At 36.5% G+C, this 24,012-nt stretch overlaps 1 long non-coding RNA gene across 1 annotated transcript; it reads left to right on the plus strand.

The window, feature by feature from the left end:
- Positions 1–17,679: 17,679 nt before the first annotated feature.
- Positions 17,680–22,700, plus strand: LOC147654858 (uncharacterized). The gene is made up of 2 exons (XR_015282551.1): positions 17,680–18,523; positions 19,791–22,700. It is a non-coding gene; the product is annotated as an uncharacterized LOC147654858 (long non-coding RNA).
- The last annotated feature ends 1,312 nt before the right edge of the window (positions 22,701–24,012 follow it).

Genomic DNA, 24,012 nt, shown 5'->3' on the forward strand with positions numbered 1-24,012 from the left:
GGCTACCACCAGTAGATGACACTGCATGTAGAGAAGCCCTTCTCCTAAGCCTCAGCACGCGGTGCTTTCACAAGGCAGTGCAATAATTCACAGACATCAAGACTTCAGGAGATCAGGAGCGTTGTAAGAACAGTTGTGCTCTCAGCCCTAGGTCTCAGTTATGAGGTGTAGAATTACATTTGCAGTGTAAGTGGAAAGGTTGAAGTTGGACAGAAAACCAAGGCCGTAACTTCACTGGTGGCATTCCACTCACTACAACTGTTTTACATTGGCATTACACCACCAGGCCTTTCATTAGAGCACTCTCTTATACATCAGAGTAGAGAGGAACATATCCTAAGCACACATTCAGACCCAGCACAGAGGCAAGCAGGAGGGTTTGGGAGCCCCTTAGCATGTGTGAGGAGCTGTCAGAAACTTCTGACTCATACTGATATCAACTTTTCAGTGTTCCTGTCAGGAAAACCTAACACACTTTTGAAGAAAGCAACAAACAGAAACAAGCAAAAACCAGAAGTTACACATATAGCTCTTATGCATACACACAAATTAATCCATTATCAAAGCACCCATTAACCTGAGCAATCATTTGTTTATTAAGCAGGAATGATATGGGGGTGGGTTAAGGCAGACTGGTTTGCGCTGAACTACTCATGCACCTCTGGGTAAACAATGTTATATCTCAGGAACAGCCTCAGTTTAGATTCTGTTTTATGTGATACACTGAGAGTTTGCACTCCAGCCTGTTTGTGTCATTTGTGCAGTATACCTCTGTGGATCTTGATGAAAATATTGAGGAAACAAAGGCAAAAAATGCATTTATTATGATATACAATCTCAATTCCTAGGTGCTTTTTTTATCTTTTTTCTCAAAAAATGCTTCCAGTGTTCTGTCTATCACAATCTGCCTTTCTTCCTAGAGCAGTATATTCAGTACTGACAATTTAGCTAAATACCAGCCTACCTGGGGAGCAGGAAAACCTGCTTAATTGCCTGGATTCTGGCTTCACAGAACAGCTTTCACACCTTAAGCTGGACTAGTTCGCATCTGTGGCTGTCAAGTTTCTGGCTTGCAAATGAAGAAATCAGATGCTCCTGTCCCTTAAGGAATACCCATGGGTACAAAACCTCATGCATAAAGTCAAAACATATAATCTGATTTCCATACTGAATATCATACTTTGTTAATAAGGACTTCCTGAAATTTCTGTATCTACCTTTTTTTAATTATTATTTTTTGTTATATTCAGAATACACTATAACATGATTGTAAACTCAGTTATGTCATCTGGGTTCATTCAGATTTTTTACTAACTCTATTTTGACTGACATGTTTGAATTATTCTGTAGGGGTTTCTTTTAATTAAAAAAAAAAGGCATTATGAAAAGCCTGCCTTATCAAAACATATACTCAAAAAATTATCTACTAAAATCTTGCCTTTTGAACCTAAGCGTTAGTTCAGTTGAGAAGTGTGGAACAAATTATTTTATCCCTGTACAATTTCCTTCCTTAAATACAGATTGAGTCAAGGTAAATCAGTTTCTCTACAGTAAACCTGAATGTTAAATAACTACAAAGCTCTAGGTTTTTTGGAAGGAAAAGGAATCCTCTAAAAAAGGTTTACGGGCATTAGATGTTCTATTAAAAAAAATCTGCATGGCCTACTTTACCTTTCCCTACACAAGTTATTTTTTAAATAAAAGATTGCATACACTCTTCTGCATTTAAAAGATGCTATGATATTCAAAGAATTTTAAGGGCGACAAGTTAAATATTAAGAAACACTGGAAATTATGTGTTTTCTTCTACTTTAAATAGTAAATCAAAGTCCATCACTGTGGGAGCTGAACATCTTCCATACAAAATCAATATCAATAGCAAAATTCTCACAGAGTTTATAGCATTTTCATACTTATCTGCCTTGACATCAGAATTTTGCCTGTTCATGATTCATTCAACTGCGCTGTTTATGTGTATTCCTGATACAATCTTTAATTAGGTAATTACCCAGTATTTTTCAACACAATGCACAAGATGACTAGCTGTCTCTTCATGAGCAGCTGATCAATATTTCTTCTTATCTTCCTGTTTATTGTGTAGTTCTGACCATAATTATTCCATAGTCTCTTCACTCAGCAGAAAAATATTTATTTCTCAATAGAATTCTTTGTGATATTCCTGTCACCACAATAGAGCTCAAAGGTAAATAATTCATCTTTGCAATATCCTCAGCAGGTAAAACCTGTGGAGAATTAAGAACTAGGGAACAACTGAAAGTTGTTTTCTCCTGGCCATTCCTCTGGCCCATGCTTTTGAGCTTCTACCAAAATGCCAGAATGAGCAAACAGAAGTGAGGAAGTAGCACACATCTAAGTCCCATTTAATTTGGATATCATGCCTCTGGAACTGGCAGCTTTTTGGGGTTCCACAGTTTAAACTAGGCCAGAGACCAAAGATCTAATAATTGCCTCACATATTTTTTGCACACATGTAGGAACAGACTTCTGTACCTTTTCTTGATTTCTTAGCAATTCACCAAAGAAGCTCAGCTGGACAACAGCTCATATTAAAAGGGAAAGACAAAGCTTGTGAAGGGACTCACTGGAGCCTGCCTAGATCTTCCTCTTGTAGACAATAGCTCCAGGCCCTAGATTTTCACACAAAAGAAATATGACACAACAATCATCAGTGTTTGAAGCAAGAAAGATCTGTCCTCTGAAACCAAAGGCAATTTAAGGCAGTCATAGTAAAATAAATAGTAGATAAGAACATGCCAAACTGAGCTCTGGAATATCAAATATAGAAGCTATGAGTAAAACTGTGATGCTGTAAAACTTTAAGCTGTTATGGTTTAAAATGTTAAATTGTTTATGAAATTTTAAGGCAGAAAGCAATAAAAGGATTTTAAAAATACATGTTAAGTATCTTTCCACTTACTGTGAAACAGATGAGGCACAAATAAGTACGTATGTCCTTCTTCATACTTTTGACATGAAGAACAGAATGCCCTGATAAAACAATATGTAGTGGGAATATACACATTAGGAATACAAATTCATTGGGGTAATGTCCCAAATACTAGACATTTCTTCATTACCCAGAGCAACTAGGAAAACAACAGGTATTAATTAGACCTTCACAGACAATTTCAATACCTTCTTGGCAATGAGTCTGAGAACTTGAAATGGACATTGAAAGAAGTTTGGAAACTTTTTTAAAATTTGTAGTCTCATATTACCCATGTTTCAGGTTGCCTTTTTAACTTGGAAGTTGAAGCACAGAAATTTCAGAAAGTAAGTTTTTCATGTGTCCCATTTACTACTTAGTGCTAGTTCTAAATGGTCAGCAAAAAATTTTATCCGGTTATCATCAATTTAAAACCTGGGGGAAGTAAAATACTCACTAAAGAGGAATTTAGATCTTATTTTAGCAGCTCCAGCCACTGTGACATTCTCCTAGTATGAAAAAATTAGTTTCCCACTTAAACACCAAGAAGTACATCTTATTGATTTTCCACAGCAGAAGTAGGAGGAAATGAAGGTCTAGAAGGAAAATAAATGTTTCTATGACCATGTACCCTGCACACGCTACTTCCAGATTTTCAGACAATTGGCTTATATAGATCAACATCTCCACAGCATGTTAAACATGCAGCTTTCAGCTACAGGGATAAATAGAGGGGGTAGATGCAAAGAAGCTACAGTTTATGCACAGGTTATCTTTAGTTTAGCGAGAAATCAACAAACTGTATATTTGAATTCTTATGCCCTCAATCTAGTTTGGTGTGAAAACAAACCATTAGAAGTCAGTTTTCTTTCAATTCTCACAACCTGACAGACTGAAGAAAATGAAAGACAGAAAATGTCAGTCTTTTTCCCCTTCCTTTTTCTTTTTCAATTTCTCTGTAAAGGGGAAAATGAAAGCCCAATAAATATAGCTGGAGGAATGATGCCTGAGTTGTTGCTACACTGCACATATTCTTATAGCCTTCTAAATCGTAAAATGTTAACAGCAAAACTAAATCTTGACATGTTGATAGCTAAAACCATACTGCAATATGGCACATCAATTGCCAGTTATGTTTTGAGGACCAAAAAATATTCTCTTCTGTACCATTAACATAAATCAAACTGGTTAAATCACTTGAATACTCCAGGTACCTTTTTTTTTTTCCCCTAATATGGCACAATGGTTGATGTCAGTGCTAGTGGCAGAGCGGGGAGCGAGGAAGAGGGGGAAGGGAAATCAGATAGACCGTGGATTTGCAGAAGGCTTTGGTACACAAATCAAGCTCAATAAGCTTGTCAGATGAACATTTCACATTAAACAAAATAATAACCTGTCATATGATTTTAAACAGCTTCTTTTCTCCTTTTTTTTCTCCTTTTTATTTCCTGCCAGGTTTCAGAAGAGTAATGCAGGGCTGTAGGTATAGTATCACAGCTGCATTTCTCAGAGCAAATATTTGAAAGGCTTCATACCTTTGGTTCTTGCCAGATGTTTATTCTGACAGGAGATAAAATACCAGGTTTTCAAAAATGTCAGCATGGGTGAATTATGGCTAATAGAAAACAACAACAACAACAACAACAAAAGTAAAATCTCTGGTTCTGCAGATCTGCAAAATTACTGTGCACAAGCAACATTTGACTCAGGAGACTGGTATCAATCAAAATAAAACAGAGAAAATGCAGCCCAATTGGAATTTGACTATTTTGAATGTTTGGAGCGCTAACTCTCATTCCTTAACTAACCAAGTTAGGACCTCAGCATCCTCTCTGCTAACCACCAGTAACTGATTTCTCTAAAGCAGTTCCATACAACCTCTAATAAATATTTAATTCTCTAATGGTGGCAAAGGTCATCTTGGAATTCCTCTGCTTGTAGAAGGAATGGTTCTCTTAAAATCTCAGGGTTCATTCAAGGTAACCTATCCATGAACTAGTTTTTCATGGGAAGTTCTGTTTCATGAGCTGCTTCAATTTCAGATCACTAAAACTGTAATTAATGGTAATGGAGTGACTAGACCTCATTTGTCTTATGAGTGCACAGTCTACTTGATGCCTGTTCTTATACTGGGGCTTGCTGCTGTGTTCAAACATGATTATACAGGTTAACAGCTGAGAGATCTGAGTTCATTTCTAATGAAGTTTATGTAATCTTGGCTTTTGTTTTAGAGTCTGTGCCTCAGCCTTCAGGCTTTAAAGGTGGAAAAAAAAACCCCAAAATATGCAAATAATTTCAAGTTTTGTGCATAGGGAAGTCCTAGCTCTATGTACAGAGCGTTAGCCAATTCATTCTCCAGTGTAATTAGGTTGCTTGTAACTAATTCTCTTTGTATCATGATGTATTACAAAATTGTTATTAAGGACCATATTTCTGAATGCCTTTAAGAAATTAGGTTCTGGTTCTGTTCATACTGAATTTGACAGCAAATTTTCCATTAAATTCATTGGTTCAGGATCACAGCTTAATGACCATAATTCTTTGAGTCTGCTCATGGTATAACAAAGAGTTTTCATTATACTGTATTCTTTGTTCATTGCAACATTCAGGATATAGTCAATATATCATTAGAGGAAACTCATTAAATGTGCGACTACATTCAGTACATTCAGTAACTCAGATTAAGACTTTTAGTATAAAAGATACTGTAACAGAAAGAGTTTATATTTGTAAATGAAGAAGAACTCAGATACAGAATTATTTGTTTTGAAAGAGCACCTTAAGTCCTCAATCTCTCTTGTCTTTAAATTGCATTCATAATCGACAGCTCATTAACAACTCATTATGGATACTGAATATTGCACAAACAGAGACAGTGCAGCAAAGGAGACAAAAAATGAATTCATGAAAGGGAAAACAGAGAGATATATTTCAATTGAAGAGCATGTCTTCATTAATGGCATTTTGGGTTCTTTTTTTCCTACATTTCAATCGCTGCAAACAGATCTCTTGATAACTACCACTTCTCAGTACCTGAGGAAAAATGTGCGTGCTGTATGTAGATAATGGACCAGCTGTATAATCATGCAGTGCCTGTTTTTCACAGACTACAAGATTTAGGAACTACAAATTAGCAAAACTCTACTGAATTAGATATAAAGTAATTAGAAATTCAGTAACTGTCTGTATCATAAGTGAAATGAGCCCAGTAGCCTTCATAGTGCAGCCTAGGAAATATTCTTCCTTACACTGTCAGTTCTCAGAAAGTCACAGTGACACTCAACACATTTACATCTGACCTGAATCTTTATGCAGCCACCTATCATATGTATTTTAATTATTCTGTTTCACAGGAAAAGTAGTAGCAAAGGAATAATATTATTTTTCAAGTCCATGAGATCACACATAGACAGATAGCTTAAGGGAAGAAGGGTAATACACCTTCCCTAAGTTTAATTTTAGAAGTACTGCACGTACATTGGCAGCTTCAGTTTACGCAATTTCCACAATCATTTATCAGTACAATGGGATCAATGACTCCTGTAAGCCTGCAACAGCAATACTTCAGATTATGTAAATACTGTCTAAGAGGAATATGTGAAGAAGTCAAAGTGAACACCTTTAAAAAAATTAAGGAATTAGCACAGAAAATGTGCTGACACAAGGTTATATTCCTGTCTAAAGGCAAAGAAATGGGAAATTTAGAAGAATTATGCATTTTCAGTGTCATAGAGATTACTTTTTATTAGACAACAATTTATGATAAGATTTATTAAGAAAAAAAAGAGCTGATAAATTTCATTTTTTCATCCTCTCAAGGGAAAGCCCAAAGCCTGATGTGCTTATACTCCACAGGTAGAGCTTCTGTCTTTACAGAGCTCTGCAGGAAGTACTTATGGAAGACATTTTGGGAGCATTCATAAATGGCAAACTTCACTGTGTTTCAGTTTTCCTACGTGAATTTCTGAATGGATTTATCTTAGTTGAAAGAAGATTCTCCCAGGTTTGAAGAACTTGCTTGATTTTCCCTGTGTCAGGTCTAAGTCTATGCTGACTGAAGGAAAGAGAAAAAAAGTCATAACTGACCACTGTAGTGACAAAACTGGAAAGATTAATACCTGTTCACAGGCTTCTAAAAGGCTCTTTTCCTTCCAGAGTAAAAGATGCAATGTCCCTTGCCTAAAGCTTGGGCCAAGACTGGCCAAAAAGGGTCTTAAGATCATTGCTTTCAACATTATTCAGAAAAAGGTGAGTGAAACTGAAGATCCTTCTGCATGGTTATCTGTTGAAATCCATTTAATTTCAAGAGCGAAATGTTTGTGGAAATGTGTGAATAGTGTTTCATGCAGACTTTAATATCTTCTACAGAGGAAAGAAGATTTTGCTTTGTATTTTAGCAATCTTATATTAATAGATGGTGCACATAGTGACAAAATTGACACAGATTAAGGTAATTGAAGACAGAGAACCACAGAACTACAGGGCTGGAAGATGAGCTATAGGTGATGGCATCTTTATTTCATTTATCTAAGATTGTGTAACGTTACTTATCAATTTTTCTGAAGTGTGACTGGCACTCAAACAATGGGAATTAGACAGCCAGCATCACTGAAAATGTCCTCTGGTGATGACTCAAGCATCTTTATGAGGGCTCCAAAGCAATTAATGGATGTACTTATATATGTACTACTAGAACAGAACTTCCATTGTTTTGCAGTCCCATGTCATAGCATTAATATGTAGGCAAGCACAGGTGGAAAACTGTTGAACACCATACACAGTACAACTTTGCTGATGGTAGGATGAGCATGAACAAACATGTTTTTAAAAATCCAGGAGAGAAAGAAAAAAGGGCAACTTATGTACAATCCTTTAACTTCATTTACTTTAATTAACCCTGGGTATCATATTCTAATAAATGTGAAAATGCAGAGCATCAGAGGGAGATAAATCTTCGAGGACTATCCCAGTCTAGCCATATAGTAAACTGGAAAACTTCTGATTTTTACCTGATAAGTTTTCCAATAGTAGATATTTATGAAAATATGAACAAGGATTTGTAAATTCAGTTGAGTGCTATAAAACACTGGGTCGTGTCAAAGGCCATGAAAATGTGTGCACTTGTTGCTGGAAGGTTTTTTTGTGAAATTCTCTGAGAAGTGCAACAGCAAAAAGAGGTTTTGATGATTCTTAATAAATGAGAGTATTCATTTCCTTTATTTAAACACCCTGAAATTCCCCTGCTCATTCTGAAAACACTTTGCAAGCATATTGCTGTGCAGACATTCATATTTTTTTGTAGCAAAAATTAGGTTAGTACCTCTGTCCTAAATTGATATCTTCAGTGATAACAACAGCTAATAACTCATTCTTACATATGTATTCCAGGCTGAAGCTCAGAAAAACAATTTCAGTCTAAAATTAACATTGGTCTTTTTTCAAGGTTTTTTAAAGATTTTCTGGGGGGGAAAGGGCAATTTTTTTGCTGATGCCATCTGAAATGTACATGAAATCAAGAGGGGAAGAAAAGGAAACTAGGTACTTTGTATTCTGAATGGAAATTACCCATTTTTTCTCCACATTTCCAAAGACTTTTCAGTGGGGAATACCCAAGAACAATCCTTTTTGATCTATGGTAAAGTAGGTATCTCTTCAAAGTCTTTATATTTAGTGCAGTAGGTTTTTTCTGAAAGACAGGTTATTGAGAATTATGTAGTCATTACCAGGTGACACTAAATGGCCTTGTTACACTGGGTCAGATTAATTATTCTTTCTGGCTTTAGAGATCTAATCAACCCAGGAATAAGAGGTAAAAAATAATAATAATAATAAAAATTTATCCAGACATTTCTCCTAGGTTCTCTTTTAAATACCCAGCAACTTCTGATTTCACAGAAAAGCCAACTTCTGATTCAGTTGCATTCAGTTCAATAATAAGTCTTTAGGTTTAAAACTCTATACTGAACTCTTAAATCAGTTTATCACTGAACCCTTTTATGTCAGAAGTTTAAGAAAAGTTTAAATTTCACATGGTGTACCAAAAGGCAAATTGTGACATATTATTTCATGGGGAACTTTTTGTGACAGTGGAAGAATGTCCAAGCAGAGAGAGCATCTCCAAAGCACACTTTTTCCAACCAGAAATTTTGCAAATTAGCAGAGTGTAGCTCTGTCACCATAACTGCATCAAGACACAGAGAAAGCATCACACTAGAGCATATAATATGTCAGAAGAAGATTTTTAAAATATGACCTGCTTCATCCCAAGAAATAGACAATTAGCTCATAAACCACAGAAACAAGATATGAAACTAAGTCAAGGGTGTGCCAAAACCCATAAGGAAATATGACACTGTGCACCAAAATGTGAAGCTGTGATTACTTTCTGCAGCTTTGCTGTTAGATCAAACTGGAAATAAATAATTCACTGATGACTGTTAAAATACCTTATCATATTTACTAGCACAGTTGGGCAGATAGATGAAGCAGGCAAGTGGGAATGAAAAAGAAGGAAAAAAATAATACTGCACAGAATATTTTAAATGTTCAAATCATTTAATAAAAAGAAAAAATACTTTCAAAATTCAGAAAAAAAAACAAACATGTTCACTCACCCCAACCTTGAGGGAGGAAGAGGCCTTTCCCCCTCACATTTGTGTCCCACAAAAGGCAAATGTCTGTTCAACTGACTTCAAGCCATCAGCCCTACATTCTCACAGTATCTGCCCAAATGAATCCTGCAGATTTTCCTTCTCTGGACAGTGATAATATGAAGCCCACCTTTCCCACAAATCCCTGCAAACAATCATGCACTTTATCACCCTACAGACACATGCAGTTTCTTAATTAACCCTACTTCAATGACCAGAAAACTACATTTTTTCAAGGGCTGAAATGATCTAATGGATCATGCTTTCTCTATCTTGAAGTATCACAAATAAAACAGTGAAATTGTCAAAGGCATCCAATTGAAAATACAACTGAAAGAGATGGGAAAGAAAGCAGAAAAATCAAAATACACTATTTTAACCTTATCAGTGGAAGTAAAACTGCACAGAAAACTATTCATATTTAATTTAACTCATGTGTTTCTTCATTCCCACAAAGTCACCACAAAAAGATGCAATAACTGAAAAATACCTTTAATTTTTTGTGTGCTTTAACCAAACATTTACTTGGTAAGAAGGAATCAGAATTCTTGTTGCCATCATACTGGCAAATGAAAATGGCTAATTATTTCCAATAATTATCCATTATAATATATATACTATATATAATATTATATATTATACTATGATATAATAAATATTATATATTATAATATGATATACTATGATATACTATGATATACTATACTATACTATAATATAATGGAAATATATAATTATTTCCATCTCCAAGATGGAAAATCTCTATTAACATTTTTAAGGAAATTAGCACACCGTGGCTGTCCAGCTGGTGTCTGCCCAGGGCAGATACAGGTGAAGTTCTCACCCCCTGAAAGAATGTTAAGACTGGCCTGATGTCTGTACTTCTCTTCCTACTTTCTACCTTATTCTACTTGCTGTTCTGTCTTACTGGGACTCAGAAAGAACCTTGCTCCTCCTAGGGCAGAACAACCTCCAGAGTTCCAGAATAAGGTCACAAAACCCAAACCCAGCAAATTAACAGCCAGGTCTCAAACATTTGGGATAAGCCTCCAAGTCTGGAAAAAGACATTCAGGAAAAATTTTGTGACATTTCAGGGCAGCCAAGAAAGCACAAGAGTTGACTACAGGATGGTCTTTTGGGAAAGACTATGACTAAGTGTTGAGTTAGAAAGGGAGGGAAAAAGAGTTGTCAAGGGTTCATTATTTAAACTCATGACATAAGCAAAATGAGGGAGAATAGGCAGGTGGCTTCCCAAAAAAAAACCACAACAAATGAACAAAAACAAACAAACCAAAAAAACCAAAAAAACCCCACAAAAAACAAAACAAACTTATCTCAGATTTATCTCGGGTATCTGCGCAGTCTAAACACTGCACAGAAAATATCCTCTTTCACTGTTTGATATCATCACAGTGTCATGCCATGATTGAGATATACCCCAAGGAGGAATTAAGAGTGAGGTGTGCAAACAAAATGGCTTTTTTGCTATTCTAAACTATTTCTAGAATGGAAAAAGACAAGGACAACATAATCTATCATTAGTAGAGCCTGAAGTTATTAAAAAAATCAGGTGAAGGGGAAGAGAAACTGCAATTTTTCAACTAGTTATTTGACTTTGGATGTTTTTAATTGCACAAAATTAAGTTAGCTGAAATAAAAAAAAAAAAAAAAGTGAATAAACTAACAGAAAACAAAAGAGAAAAAAGCTACTGTATTGTTTTTGTCTGCTCCAACAAGAGAAAGATGAGTTTAGCCAAAACCCTGGACTGACCATGGGGTTCCTCTGTATCAGGAAAAATGAAATATGCAATTGTATAGATTAGTGATACAGAAAGAGAGAGGAAATACATTGTGATCCAGGACTTCAAAGCTTGAAGTTCAAAGGTATTAGGTGCCTCACTCCTATTTAAAGCAAGGTCAAGTGATTAAACACTTCAAGGATTTTATCTTGAGAGTCCAAAAGGAAGCCTACATGTACTTGAGGTGATAACAGATACATTTATTCTGAATGCAGTCCTAGTTATTTTGGTTTGATCAAGTCCCAGACAGATGGATTGAAATAATGATTCAGCTTTTCAAATCAGGACTAAACCAGCAATTTTCATGCTTCAGGGGTGTTAGTTGCTTGATTGCTACAGACAGATACAATAGATGTCCTTCAGTTCCTACACAGTCCTTTGAGATGAAGACAGGACAGTTTTTGCAGTAAGCTGGGGCCTAACTTTCCTAATGTTCTTTTCTTACATATCTTATTATATGCTTTAAAAAATTCCAGTGGTAGATTTTGTATTTAGTTATAAATTTTCAGAGTATGAAGTTTCAAGACCTTTATTCTAAAATCACATTTATATATCGGAAAATGTCTTTCTCTCCCTGAGATACAGTTTCAGGAAGTCAGAGGGATGATGGGCAGCACATCTCCACAGCCTTCCAGAAAGGATCTTCAAACAGCTGGCTTTCTCTGGGACCTGACATCAGACCACAACTTGGACCTATCCCAGGTGCCACTGATGGTTCCAAAGCAATCTCCACATATTTTTTTGTCAGAGAAAGTACTCAACACCAGTGAAATGTCTGGAAGAAGGTGTTGAAATCCTATGCCCATACTAATAACAAAAGACATCTTTACAGCTCTTTTAATTCAGTAAAGGATTAGCCTAGAAATACCTGCATGTACATCCATGTGAGTTTGTCTTGAAAAATCTCCATATCCAGTGGCTCCTGGATTTAGTAGCTGCTGATTCAGCCAAACCTGACTGAGGAATGGAGAAAGAAAATATTTCAATAAATTAAGTGGACATGAAGGACATAATCCATTGTAAAGTCATGTCATAGTGGAGATTCTGACAACATATATTTACACACATTTCCCTTAAAAAAGCTTCAGCAGCAAGAACCTGTGTTAGAGCTCTCACCATATGGCTCTTGAAACCAAAAGAAAGAATACAAAACATATCTGTAGAATGAATTTTACAGATTTGTTACTCCCAGGATTACTTACTTCTTTTGCTATTCCATGGCATCATTTATACTTCAAGGTCTGTGGGCCTTCCTCTCCGTAAAGGTGGTAGGACATTAATTCTAGGCAGACCGTAGAACATTTCCTTTGCAAGGCAGTTAAATATTTTTTTAGATTAAACATTAATCATGATCTCTGACACTTACTTCAATGGAAAAATATTTTTCCTGTTTCTTACATCCCACTTCCTCCCTTCAAAGGAAAAAAGAAATCTGCTATCTGGTATATCCTGAAGTTAGACATACTCTGATGAATCTGCAATAACATTAAATATGAATTTCTATCCCTGTATATTCCAGTTTAAACATTTACTTACAGGTCATTTATCAAGAAAAGAATCCATTTCCAGATTCAATGAAACAGACTGTATAACACAAAGTTATCAAAATAAGATCAAATCTTCATTCTTTAATAGTCAAAAAAGAAAGTCCCTTTGAACTACAAATATGAAAGTAACACTGGGGTAAACAACTTGCCTTTTCCTTCACATAATGTCCTGTCTGTGGCCTTCTAGCAATCCACTAATAACAACACAAATTTTAAACCAAACTGAAATTAATTTTGCAGTTAGGTTTTGTAATGTCTCATACATATTAATGAGGACTCAATATTCTTCCTCTTTATTCACACACACACAAAATAAGACTCCCATACTTGTCATTTTGAACCTCTACCTTGAGTCATTAAAAAAAGTGATTAGAAACTTTCCTGGGCTGCACAGTCACCCCTGCCTGCAGGGCAGGTCTCTGATTTCAGGACAATTCCATTAACTGGGAACATGCAATCGGTACTGGCTATTCTATCAGGTGTTTACAGGTCATGCTTAAAAAAAAAATGCAAGGAAGACAATATCCTTAAATAAATATTTAATATTTAATCTTTTAAGGCCACTGGAAATTGCAGTTCTTTAAACATTTTTAAGCCATGTGAGCAGAAGTCCAGCTATTCAGAACAAAACCACATACACTAACATATCTCCCAAATATTTCTTTTTAAGCACTGAACTGGGATGTGCTAGTTCTGGATCATTTGCTGAGCACATCAACTGTTGGCAGGAAACCAAAGATGATAGCGTTTTGCACATTTTTAAGTAAATGTTTGTTCTTTTTTAGTTTGCTTAAATTAGAGGGAAAGATTTCTAGTAGAGAATATTCTGCCTTATTAAACTGAAAGAATTGTAGGATCAGTTGCAACTACAGGTAAATTGTACTGAAGTGCCTTTTCATACCTCTCAAGCACACTTTCCTGAGAAGAGGTTTGTTACCTTCAACTTTTTGTGGATAGAGCCATATGGTCCTACCACTCTCAGACTGGAAATCCTGGCGGCAAGCTCTCATTTACTACTCATGTTCAACTGACAGACCCAACTGTGTTTGTCATCAATATGCCTTCTCTTCCAAGAGCCTACAACAGCAGATGAATTGAAGTGACCCCAAGCCAGCTTCTCCAAAACAAAGCATTATTCACTCAAACACAGAGAAAAGGGTTTAGGTTTTAGCAAACAAAAGACCTTTACCTCAGCTTTCATCTTTCAGGCCCAGGCTCAGTAAATTCAGGTTTATCCTGCTGCTTCCACCTTTAGGTTAGGTGGGAGTAGGTGAGATTGTGTTTTGTCTTGCTTGTGTGTGCCTCAGAGTCAGTCACCATCTCCCCACTGTGCAGCAGCTGACAGCCCACTTCATCTCCCTTCTTCCCTTGAATCAGCATCTCAAAAGTTTTAATGTCCTGCTTGGACCTAAAAAGGGCAAACTTGCCCACCATTTTTTTTCTGTTAGTTTCCAGGAGAACTTCAGACATGTTCCTCAGACTCTATCATTATTTTCTTTCATGTGGTTTTTCTTTTGCAGTCAGAAAAGACAGGAACAATCAGGAAAACTGAGTTTTATTTTAGTTTATTTGCTAAAAATATGCTTAAACTCCCAAAACTTCCAAATCACTAGAAAAATACTTTACTGGAGGTGACAGCCTCATACCCTGTGACAGTTTCAGGGTTTAATTGATCACAAGAAAACAGTATTTCTTTTTCTTCACTATCTTAAAATGTATTTGTTTATTAGGTTGTTTGACATACTGCCATTTTTGATCCACCCTGAAAAATGTGCTCTGTAAATTCAGTAGTAATAGCTGTAACTAATATATTTTAAGTGAGTTTTCTATAAAATACAGAGCAAAATGTTTCTAAAACTAAGTGGAAATGAACCACTTTTGAGATCCATAGCACCTTGATCCTCTCTGGGACAACAAGAGGTGGAATTCCTCCCTGCTTACCAACATCTCTGAGCTTCAGCTGCTCAGAGAACCTATTCACTCTCCTCCACACTGTGTTGCATGTAATAGGCTTCACCTGCTGAATCTGCAGGAGAATCCAAACAGAAGTACCAAGATTCTCTTGTAAGCACTGTTTCACAATATGCTGGAGAAGATACTTGGAAATAGAATATGAAGAATGAAGTCCCTTAAGTGGATGATGAATAAGTCTACTGACTGTTGTATGAACCACTTCACACCCAGCATTTCTAACTCTGTTCAGTGACATAAGGGTGGGTGGCTTGGCATATCAAGTTTTGAATTACCTGCATTACTGGTTTTTGCTGTTCAGAGAAGTCAGGACATAGTTATCTTCAAAAATCTAAAATACTGTCCCTTTCTGTATATTTCCTGGCCTATTAGAGCTAAATTGAAGTATCTCACAGACAGCAGAGGACTAGAACTGCCCAGTTATGTAATCTTTCCATTTCCTTGGTTTTGTGAAGTTATACCAGATATGCAATGAGCTTGGCTGCTATAAAGCCAGCTGAGCAGGCAGTAAACTGTTTAGAAAATATACATAGTTTGAAGGGTTTAAAAAGCAGATAATGCACAGCAAGCTGCAGTTACTTTCATCATAGATATGTATTTACTAAATTCTATTGCAGAATGTGTTCAAAGCAGAATTTTAAACAAATCTTTCTTTACTGGGCTTCCTGAGAGGAGCCCTAGTGATTAAGATCCCTTCCACACATGCATTGAGAGAAGAGGGCAGAGCAGCAGAAACCATCCCTACAAGCTTCAGATCACACTGAGAAGGAATCTTGTTTGCAGGTATCCAGTTAGGAATGTGGCTGACTTAAAGAGAGATATTCCTTCCAAAACTCCCACCAGAGTCTGATGCATTGAAAGCTGCTCAGGAATTCAATAATGAGCACATTGTATCTGTCCTCCTTTGTAGTACTTTGGTGCAACCTGCAGATGTGACTGGTGTCAGCATGCAGAGCACTGTCCTTATGAAGTGCTGCATGGTAACATCAGACTCCCCAGTAACAATTCTGAATGAAAGTGACCACAGGACCCCTTATTACACTATTTGGGCTGCTTTGGTGTTGTGCTTGGGATATTTTGTTCTATCTTCATTTATTAAACAGGATGGCCCCTGATATTTGGTGTTCAGTGAGAAGAAGGAAAAACATTCTAATGGTTTACATTTGTTAATTGGACCTCATAACAGATAAAGATTAGCTGCAAAATGGTAAAATTATCTGAATTAAGGATATTTCACAAAAAAAATTATTCTTAGCACTACAGGTTAATGTCCAGATACTTGCACTGTGACATGAGGCTAAACTAATTTGTGCATTTGATGTAAAGTTTTTCAAAACCAATATGTAGGATTTTTTCCTAACCAAACAGTCTTTGTCAGGAGAAACAGCCAGCTTAAACTGTGAAGGCAAAAATTATTCCTATGGTTGAATAAAATATTGTTAGTCTTATCATACAATGCACATCAATTATTAGTATGCACCATCCCAATGCAGTAAGAACTGTGAAGGCCATTGCACCCATGCTAAAACCTGGTTGACAGTTTGAATAAAACAAACAAGAAAAAACCCACAACAACAAATAAAAAACCCACTATTTGAGTTTGGATGTCTGCTTTCAAAGTGCTTTGAAATAGCATGATGTCATAAATATTATAGGCATGAAGAAAGCACTGAGAATCAGAGAAAGATGTTACTACAGTTTGCAAGAAGTTGCTAGCCCTTCCATTTAAGGCCTGACATTCAGATACACTTTTCTGCAGAAATTCTGAGACAAAACAACAAAATTGTACTTTGTACAGGATGTACTTTTGCAGGATGAAAGTACTTGTACTGAGAAAGTTCACAACAGTCTGTTCAAACCTTTCCATGAGATGCTTACTTTCTATACATGCAGTTTCCTTAAGCACTTTGAGTTATAGATTCTTATCCTGAGCTTATCATTAAACTTAAGAGTGTCAGGGCCCATTCCCTGGCCTGAGCACAATGGTATATTCTGGCTCCTTTCATTCTGTAGTTTACTACCAAGAATGGTCCATGTCCTCTAATAATTCCCAGTGCTGTGCCTAGAAGCTACTGAAGAGAGTACAAGTTGGCTGTCCTCAGAAAGCCAAGGCTTTTATTCTAACAGTATCTCTGTGCAGAATATTTCCTGCTTGTGCCTGGACCCAAATCTTAATACCTTTCAGTGTAAAGCAATAAGCACAGTCTGAAAGTTTGGGATTTGTTTTGCTGGTGGTTGCAAATTTATGTTCTAAGAAATCCTGTTCTTAAATAAGGGATAAGTGTCATTAACTTGGTTAGACGTTTTCCTTTATGAAGGCTATGAGTTAGGTGTAACAGCTGATCTGCAAGATATTTTGGTACATTGTGAGCTTTAAAATCCTCAGCTATCTACATTGATTAGCTTGAGGACACACAGATGCCTTCCTTATAGAGTGAGTGGAAACATTTAAAATGCAACCCCTCTCCTGGGGAATTTGCCAGTGTTTTATCTGTGCATAAAGTATATACCACTCCAACATCATCTCAACTATGCAACAGCTCATCAGAAGCAGCTATCTAAGCTGATGTTCAGAAATCCTCAGCCACAGGTTACCACGCTTCCTAGGCTGTCCTGATGGTGTGGTAACTCCCACACACGTCACAAAAGAAGTGCTGATCACAGCAAACAGCAACCTCTCACTAATAAAGCGTCCCCATGAGCTCATAGTCTTATGTAGAGATCAGCCCAGAGAGGTCAGTGTAGCTAAATTTTAATCACTCCCACTTTTAGGGGTGGGGTGCTGGGTCCCAGCTCTGGCATTTCCAGGTGAACACCAAGGGGCACAATCAAAGTCTGCTTCAGCCTGAGATGAGAGTAAACAATGACTCCTCACTCTTCACAAATATGAAACTGATGAGCTTCCAGCTCAGGTTCAGCAGTTAACATTTCTGCTCTTCCAATTTGCAAAAGTACCTGACCAACAGTGTTAGTGAGGACAAAAAAACAGCCTCAGTGCAGCATGAAAAAGATTGTTCTCATATTTCTCTTTCTTCCTGCTTCCTCTACAGCTCAGACATTTTTCTCTTAAAAATCCCAGGCCGGTTTATACCAATCCACCTCTCTCTACCATAAGCTTTCCTAAGTACCTTCATTAGATTCATTAGATTCAGCCCAGTACTTAAAATCCTCTTTCCAGAAAGGACCAGCAACAAAACTTTGGTACCAATCTCTTAGATATCTTACAGAGTTGTGCTGGAGGCAGACAAAAAAAAAATCTGCCATAGGAGACTGGATGAGAATTTTTTATATTCTATGTATAGATAATCACCTTTTCGTGGTGAGATACGGTGAAGCCATTACTTCCAGCTTTCTGAAAAAGCCCATTAATCATCACAGTCCTTCAAGAGTGCTTATTGCTTTCTGGGCTGCTATATCAAAGAGCTCATGAAGTGGTCTGAGTCACCCAGCATTTACACTTCATCATGTCATGTCCAGCTTCATCAGAGATGAACTTGCCTGAGGACAACATCTTCTAAAGAAATGTGCCATCTTTGCATTGCCAGTTCAGAGGATAAATCAGTTGCAGGGGATTAGCATGTCAAGACCAGAGTGGTGAATAGGTACAGGTAAAAACCAGAGGAAATGCAAACACAAATGTCTTTGCAGTTAAAGATTTTCTGCCCCCAACCTTACCAATATAGCTAAAGGCAAATGAAGGGGACTGTACCGATTTAATCAGATTCAGAAATGCTTCAGTCTTAGATATCAGTCAGAAGAGAGGAACACAGGCACTCAATTTTAGCAGTGCTACTGGGAACCCAAGGAGATAACAGAACAGTCTATTCTGAATTTAAAATCTATGACTATTAATGAATAAGCATATCTGTTGTTTCATCATCTGTCTTCCAAACTATATAAACAGCATGTTAGGAAGTAATATCCAAGTACCTTCTGGAAACAGTTTATACAGTTCACATGAAAACAGAGTGAAGGACATTCATTCAAATGTAGAACTTGCAATTGCTCATAAATATTAAAAATGCATTTTTAAAACACTAAGGTTTTATATGTGATTTTTAATGTGTAATATTCATGTACTTGTTTTTAAAAAAAGAGACATTAAATAAGCTTAAAAGGCAATCATGATTATTTGGCAAATGAAATGTGAACTTCAGTGGTTTCAAAGATGCACAAATATCTGAACAACAATAATAATAACAAAAGTAATAATAATAATAATACAAAAAGATTATGTATGGGGAATAAGAGGGAGAGGTCATATTTATTGCTGAGCTGAACTGTCACCAGATAACAGTAAACTTTCATCAGAACTGTTCTAAATATGGTACCTCTTTGAAACATATCACAAGCCTGGTTCCAGATATTTCTAGTCTATTTCTAGTTTATTTCCCTTTTAACTGTCAGTCTGTTGCAAAAGCTGAAAGAATCATCCCCTAAAGTCTTTTTCTTTTACTATCAGATACATAAAGGACAAGTAGCCTGAGGCTCAATATTTTTAAGGCTTTTAAATATTTTTTTTTTCACTGTAGAATGAGCATGTGTCATTTCTGCGGCAATTCAGAAGCAAATGGTCCCAAGTTCAAACTGTGACTTTTTAGATTAGATCTGTCGGATAGAAATTTGTTGAGATGAAATGGAATTCATTTGCCATAGATGTCAACCCAAACTGACAGAAATGAGGATTCATTTACAAAGGAAAAACAAATTCTGGGTAGCGAAAAAATCCCAAACATGGCAATGTGTGAAGTGAAAGGTCTTTATTTACAGCCCATACACCTGACTATTTTGTTCAGGGAGAAAGTATCACAGGGATAATCCAAAAAGCAATAAGACAGGTGGACTGTTCCTAAATGCTGGTTTCTCTTTTTACAGTACACCATCAGTCAGCAGAGAGAGATCAGAAACACAGAGCCAAGAACAAAACAACCATTAAGGACCAGCTATAATACATGAGCAGCTCCTTCTCAAATTCATGGCTTTAGTTCTGTGGTCAGTGTTTTGAGCACCAGTCATGAATTAATAAACAGCAATGGCTCCAGCTGCCTCACAACACAGATCTTTCTGTGGTATTTAACTGAGTGAGGAGACGTGGTAGAGAACATATAATGGTTTCCAATAACTGGACATGAGCAAGGACAACTGCATTCCTCTGTTAATTAAATGTTAGAGAACAGTGAATAATTTAACATGAAGTATTTGTTTGACAGATCTGTTCTTTTACCGATCGCCTTCTTGAGAACAGTTATGTCCTCCTAAAATTCATTTTGTTTCAAAGGATGGAAGGACCATGAATAATTCAGCCCATTCATTCATTATGTTACTACTGAAATATGAATTATCTTTTCTCAAGCTTATTTGTTGGGTTAAGGCAAATGGAATAAGCATGCAACCTCTTCCCATATAAAAGTTTTAATGCATTAAAATTTTAGGCACAAATATCTTGAAACGTATCAAGCACAGGATTTTAAGTATACATCATTCCGGAACTGAAAATTTTGAAAGCAGGAGAGCTACCAAAAATTTACAATCAGCTTGGAAAAATCAGCCATCTATAACAAAAATTATATATTACAGTGTATAAAATTTTGAAAATTGCCAAGATTATTAAGTATTTTCTCATTTTTAATAGCTTGTGTACCTGCTTATTTTACATTTCCTGCTGGATTTCCAGTTTTCCCTTGCTGTTTTGATGTACTTGGCACCACACAGAAGCTGTGGGAGGAAAATAAATAGCAGGTTTTAAAAATGGGCTTTTGTGACTGTAGTACTAAAAAAAAAATCATTAGGGCAGGTCAAGTACTTCTTAATTTGCTCAGTTAACCATATAGCTGTGAGAATAGTTATTCTAATAATATCATAGATACTGTTGTAACCCAGGCCACTGCAAGCTAAATTATATGGCTGAACCTCAGGAAAATGTGCAGCTGAAAGGTGCCAGCGGTTCACTGTGCTTATCCCACCAGCTAGAAGTATACTGAGATATGTGCTTGTGAAATCTTAAGGCAGAGTGTTATTTATATTTCCATACTGACTAGGGTGATACAAGCTCATTGCACTACTAAAGATTAAAAGTTAAAATTAAAAAACGGTACATATTAGTACCCACTCAGCACTTATCTTAATCTGTAAGGTTTATAAAAGACTAAGATCATTAAATCCGATGTAGGATAATGAAGTAGGGGACCAAGTCTATTCTGCAGTGACAAAGCAAGAGAGAATACTTGAATGAGTGTGCATCCAATGACTTCAAGAAAAGGTATAATTAGAAGTGGTAAGGTGAACATAAATATTGTATACATCTGACTGATGACAACAGCACGAGCCAGCAGGATGCATCTTGATCTAATTGACCCCTACCACTTCTGCCTGAAAAGCAGATTTGGTCCTAACACAATAGATTTCTGGAAACTTTGACGTGAACTGCTGTTAAACATTGCAAGGTATTTATGCAGCAGCCTGCTTGTGCTACCAGAGTTAGAGGGAATGTCATATTTTCCCTCCTTAGGTCCCCACTCACAGGGCTTTCATAGTGACCACAGAATCAGGTTAAAGGTTCAAATTGCACAAACAAGGATTTCTGAGAGAGATTTCCTGAAATACAGAGGGCATTCAGACACTGGTGGATTTTAGTTAGAGTTGTACAAATAACCACCCATTTTGCATATGCGAACCTCTATCTCAGCTTTTTTCTCATGCATTCCTTCTTTCATTCATTAAGAGCAGAATATTAATTTTAAAAACTCAACAGCAACAACAAAACAGGTAAGCAAACAAGAATAATTTTTTGTCTGTCTATTTCACTATAAATTTGCATTGTTTGTATTGTAGCAGTGTCAGTTTTCTCTTCACCCTCCTTTTTCTAGAATAAGGATTGAAGGATAATAGAAACAAAGGTCACTTTGAAAAATGAGAAAATTTGTTGGCTAAGAAGTATTCTGCTGACTTAGAAGCAAGTCAGTATATGGGTGAGAAAGTGGTACTTGCATTAGTGGTATGGATACACACAACACAGCAGTGAAAGTGCTGTAAAAGCCTTTAAACAGAACCACGCCATTTGGTGTTTAAACAGAACCAAAAACCTGTAAGGAAAGAAGCATGTGATATGTAAAGGCAGAAGCTAGGAGATAGTAAAAAATTGAGTGGTCATGATTCTTTTTTCTCTTTCTTTCCTTTGCAAGGAAATGTGCAAACAAACCCAGACAACAAACAAACCTGGAAACCTGAAAATATTTTTCTCTCCTGCAATACAGACTTAACTTTCTGTTGAGCTAGACAGACAGACAGACAGACAGACAGACAGACAGATAGATAGATTATATAGTTATATAAGCAAGAACTGTTCTAATCTTTATAAATTCAATAGTTAAAGGATCTCACTTTCTACACTGACTCAGATTTACAGCTTCAAATGAATCAGGGCACAGCTCCATACAAAGGATTTATTTCAGAGATGTTTTATATGTAAAGCTACTTCTTTCTACATGTTCTTCATTTTAGTAAACTGTTTTAGTCTTCCTTTAGTATTTTTTTTTTTTGTAAAATACTAATGTTTACATATATGAATAATATTTTCCATGCAGGACCACTGATCAGCTTCACCAGAGCCCAGATACAACATGAAAGCTATAGGGACAGCTTGGTTGTGACCAACACCCCCTCTTGTCTTCCATTAAAGTTATCTGGAGAAAAGAAGGGACATGATTACTGTTCTGTGCTTCAGAGCATCATGCTAGGTACTTGCATGCAATAAACATGGCATTAAAGGAATGCAGTAACAACAAAGTGAGACTACTTGGATATTTCTTTCTTTATGTAAGAACCATATTCATATATTTACTATTGACAAAATATGAATGCCTAAAAGGCCTCTGTGTGGCACTAGGTTTACTGGTGGGATGACTAAGATACAGCAGTCTAAGATTTTACTACCTAAATGAAGACAGATAATGGATTAAAAAAAAAAGCTAGAAGACAGAAAGGTGTCTCCCATCAGGGAGCTGGAATGTGCAGCTTGTGACAAGCAGGTCTGTAGCTTCTAGGTGCTCAGTTGCCTGTCAAAGGCTAGAGTAGCTGCTCAGCATATGGCCTGATGCTTCAAGAAGTGCCTAGGAATGAATCTCCCTGTTTCTTCCTTGTGATCCAGAAAAGGGACACCTGGAAGAGAGCTCTGACAGGCAGTAGCCTTCCTGCAGGATTTCACAAGGGGATGACAGTAGGAAAGGTTCAATCAGCTGAACTGTCCCCTGTCTAAAAGTAAGGAGAAGAAAACAGCAGCTGAAAGAGACCTAAATATAGTAGGTATTTCTGAAGTAGAGCTATTCTGTCCCAAGTCAGAAGAAATAAAATAGGTTATTACTAAAATGTGCAACAGAGAAATTATAGTTGAGTCAGGCTGAGAATGGGATTGAACATGGATACAAAAGTATCTTGGGAAGAGGAATGGGGAGCAGACAGTGCTCAAACAGAGAAGGATTGGAATGGTGGGACAGAATCATTCATATTTAGAAAGCACTGACAAGCTAATCCATTCTTCCTGCAGCAGTTCACATCTCTGTATGTGACAGAAGGTGTCTAAGTCTCCTCTTTCCTTTACTGTCAACAACATGATGGTAGAAACCCACTAGAAAAAGGAAAAACAAAAAAGGAAAATAAAAAATAGCACGACTTATCTTTTCGTTTTGGGGATAAACTTGAGCTATATATTGGGCAGATCCTCTTCACGCTCATTTACAATGTCAAAGACAAAGATGTCAAATGCCAGTACAAAAGCTAATAGGATTATAAAACCTTTCTTCTGTATCAGGAGAAAAGAAACAGAAGTTGAGATAAGAGAAAATAAACCCTTTAAAACTGTAACAATGAGTGACCATAACTACTTTTATATAAACCATTCATACACCATGTCAAAAATGAGGTGTGGAAAAGCAATTTTTCGGTTTTATATGGGTTGAATAGTTCTGGCAGCTTTAGCAAATTCAAGAAGAAAACCTCATCCTAAGTAACACCTAAGGAATTTGATTAAAATTTGGATTGAACATTAAGCACAGTGACCAAGATGTAACTCTTACAGTACTGTAGTAGAGAGTGGGTGCTT

Source organism: Cyanistes caeruleus, chromosome 2, assembly GCF_971803275.1.
Source record: "Cyanistes caeruleus chromosome 2, bCyaCae1.hap1.1, whole genome shotgun sequence".
Classification (NCBI taxonomy): Eukaryota; Metazoa; Chordata; class Aves; order Passeriformes; family Paridae; genus Cyanistes; species Cyanistes caeruleus.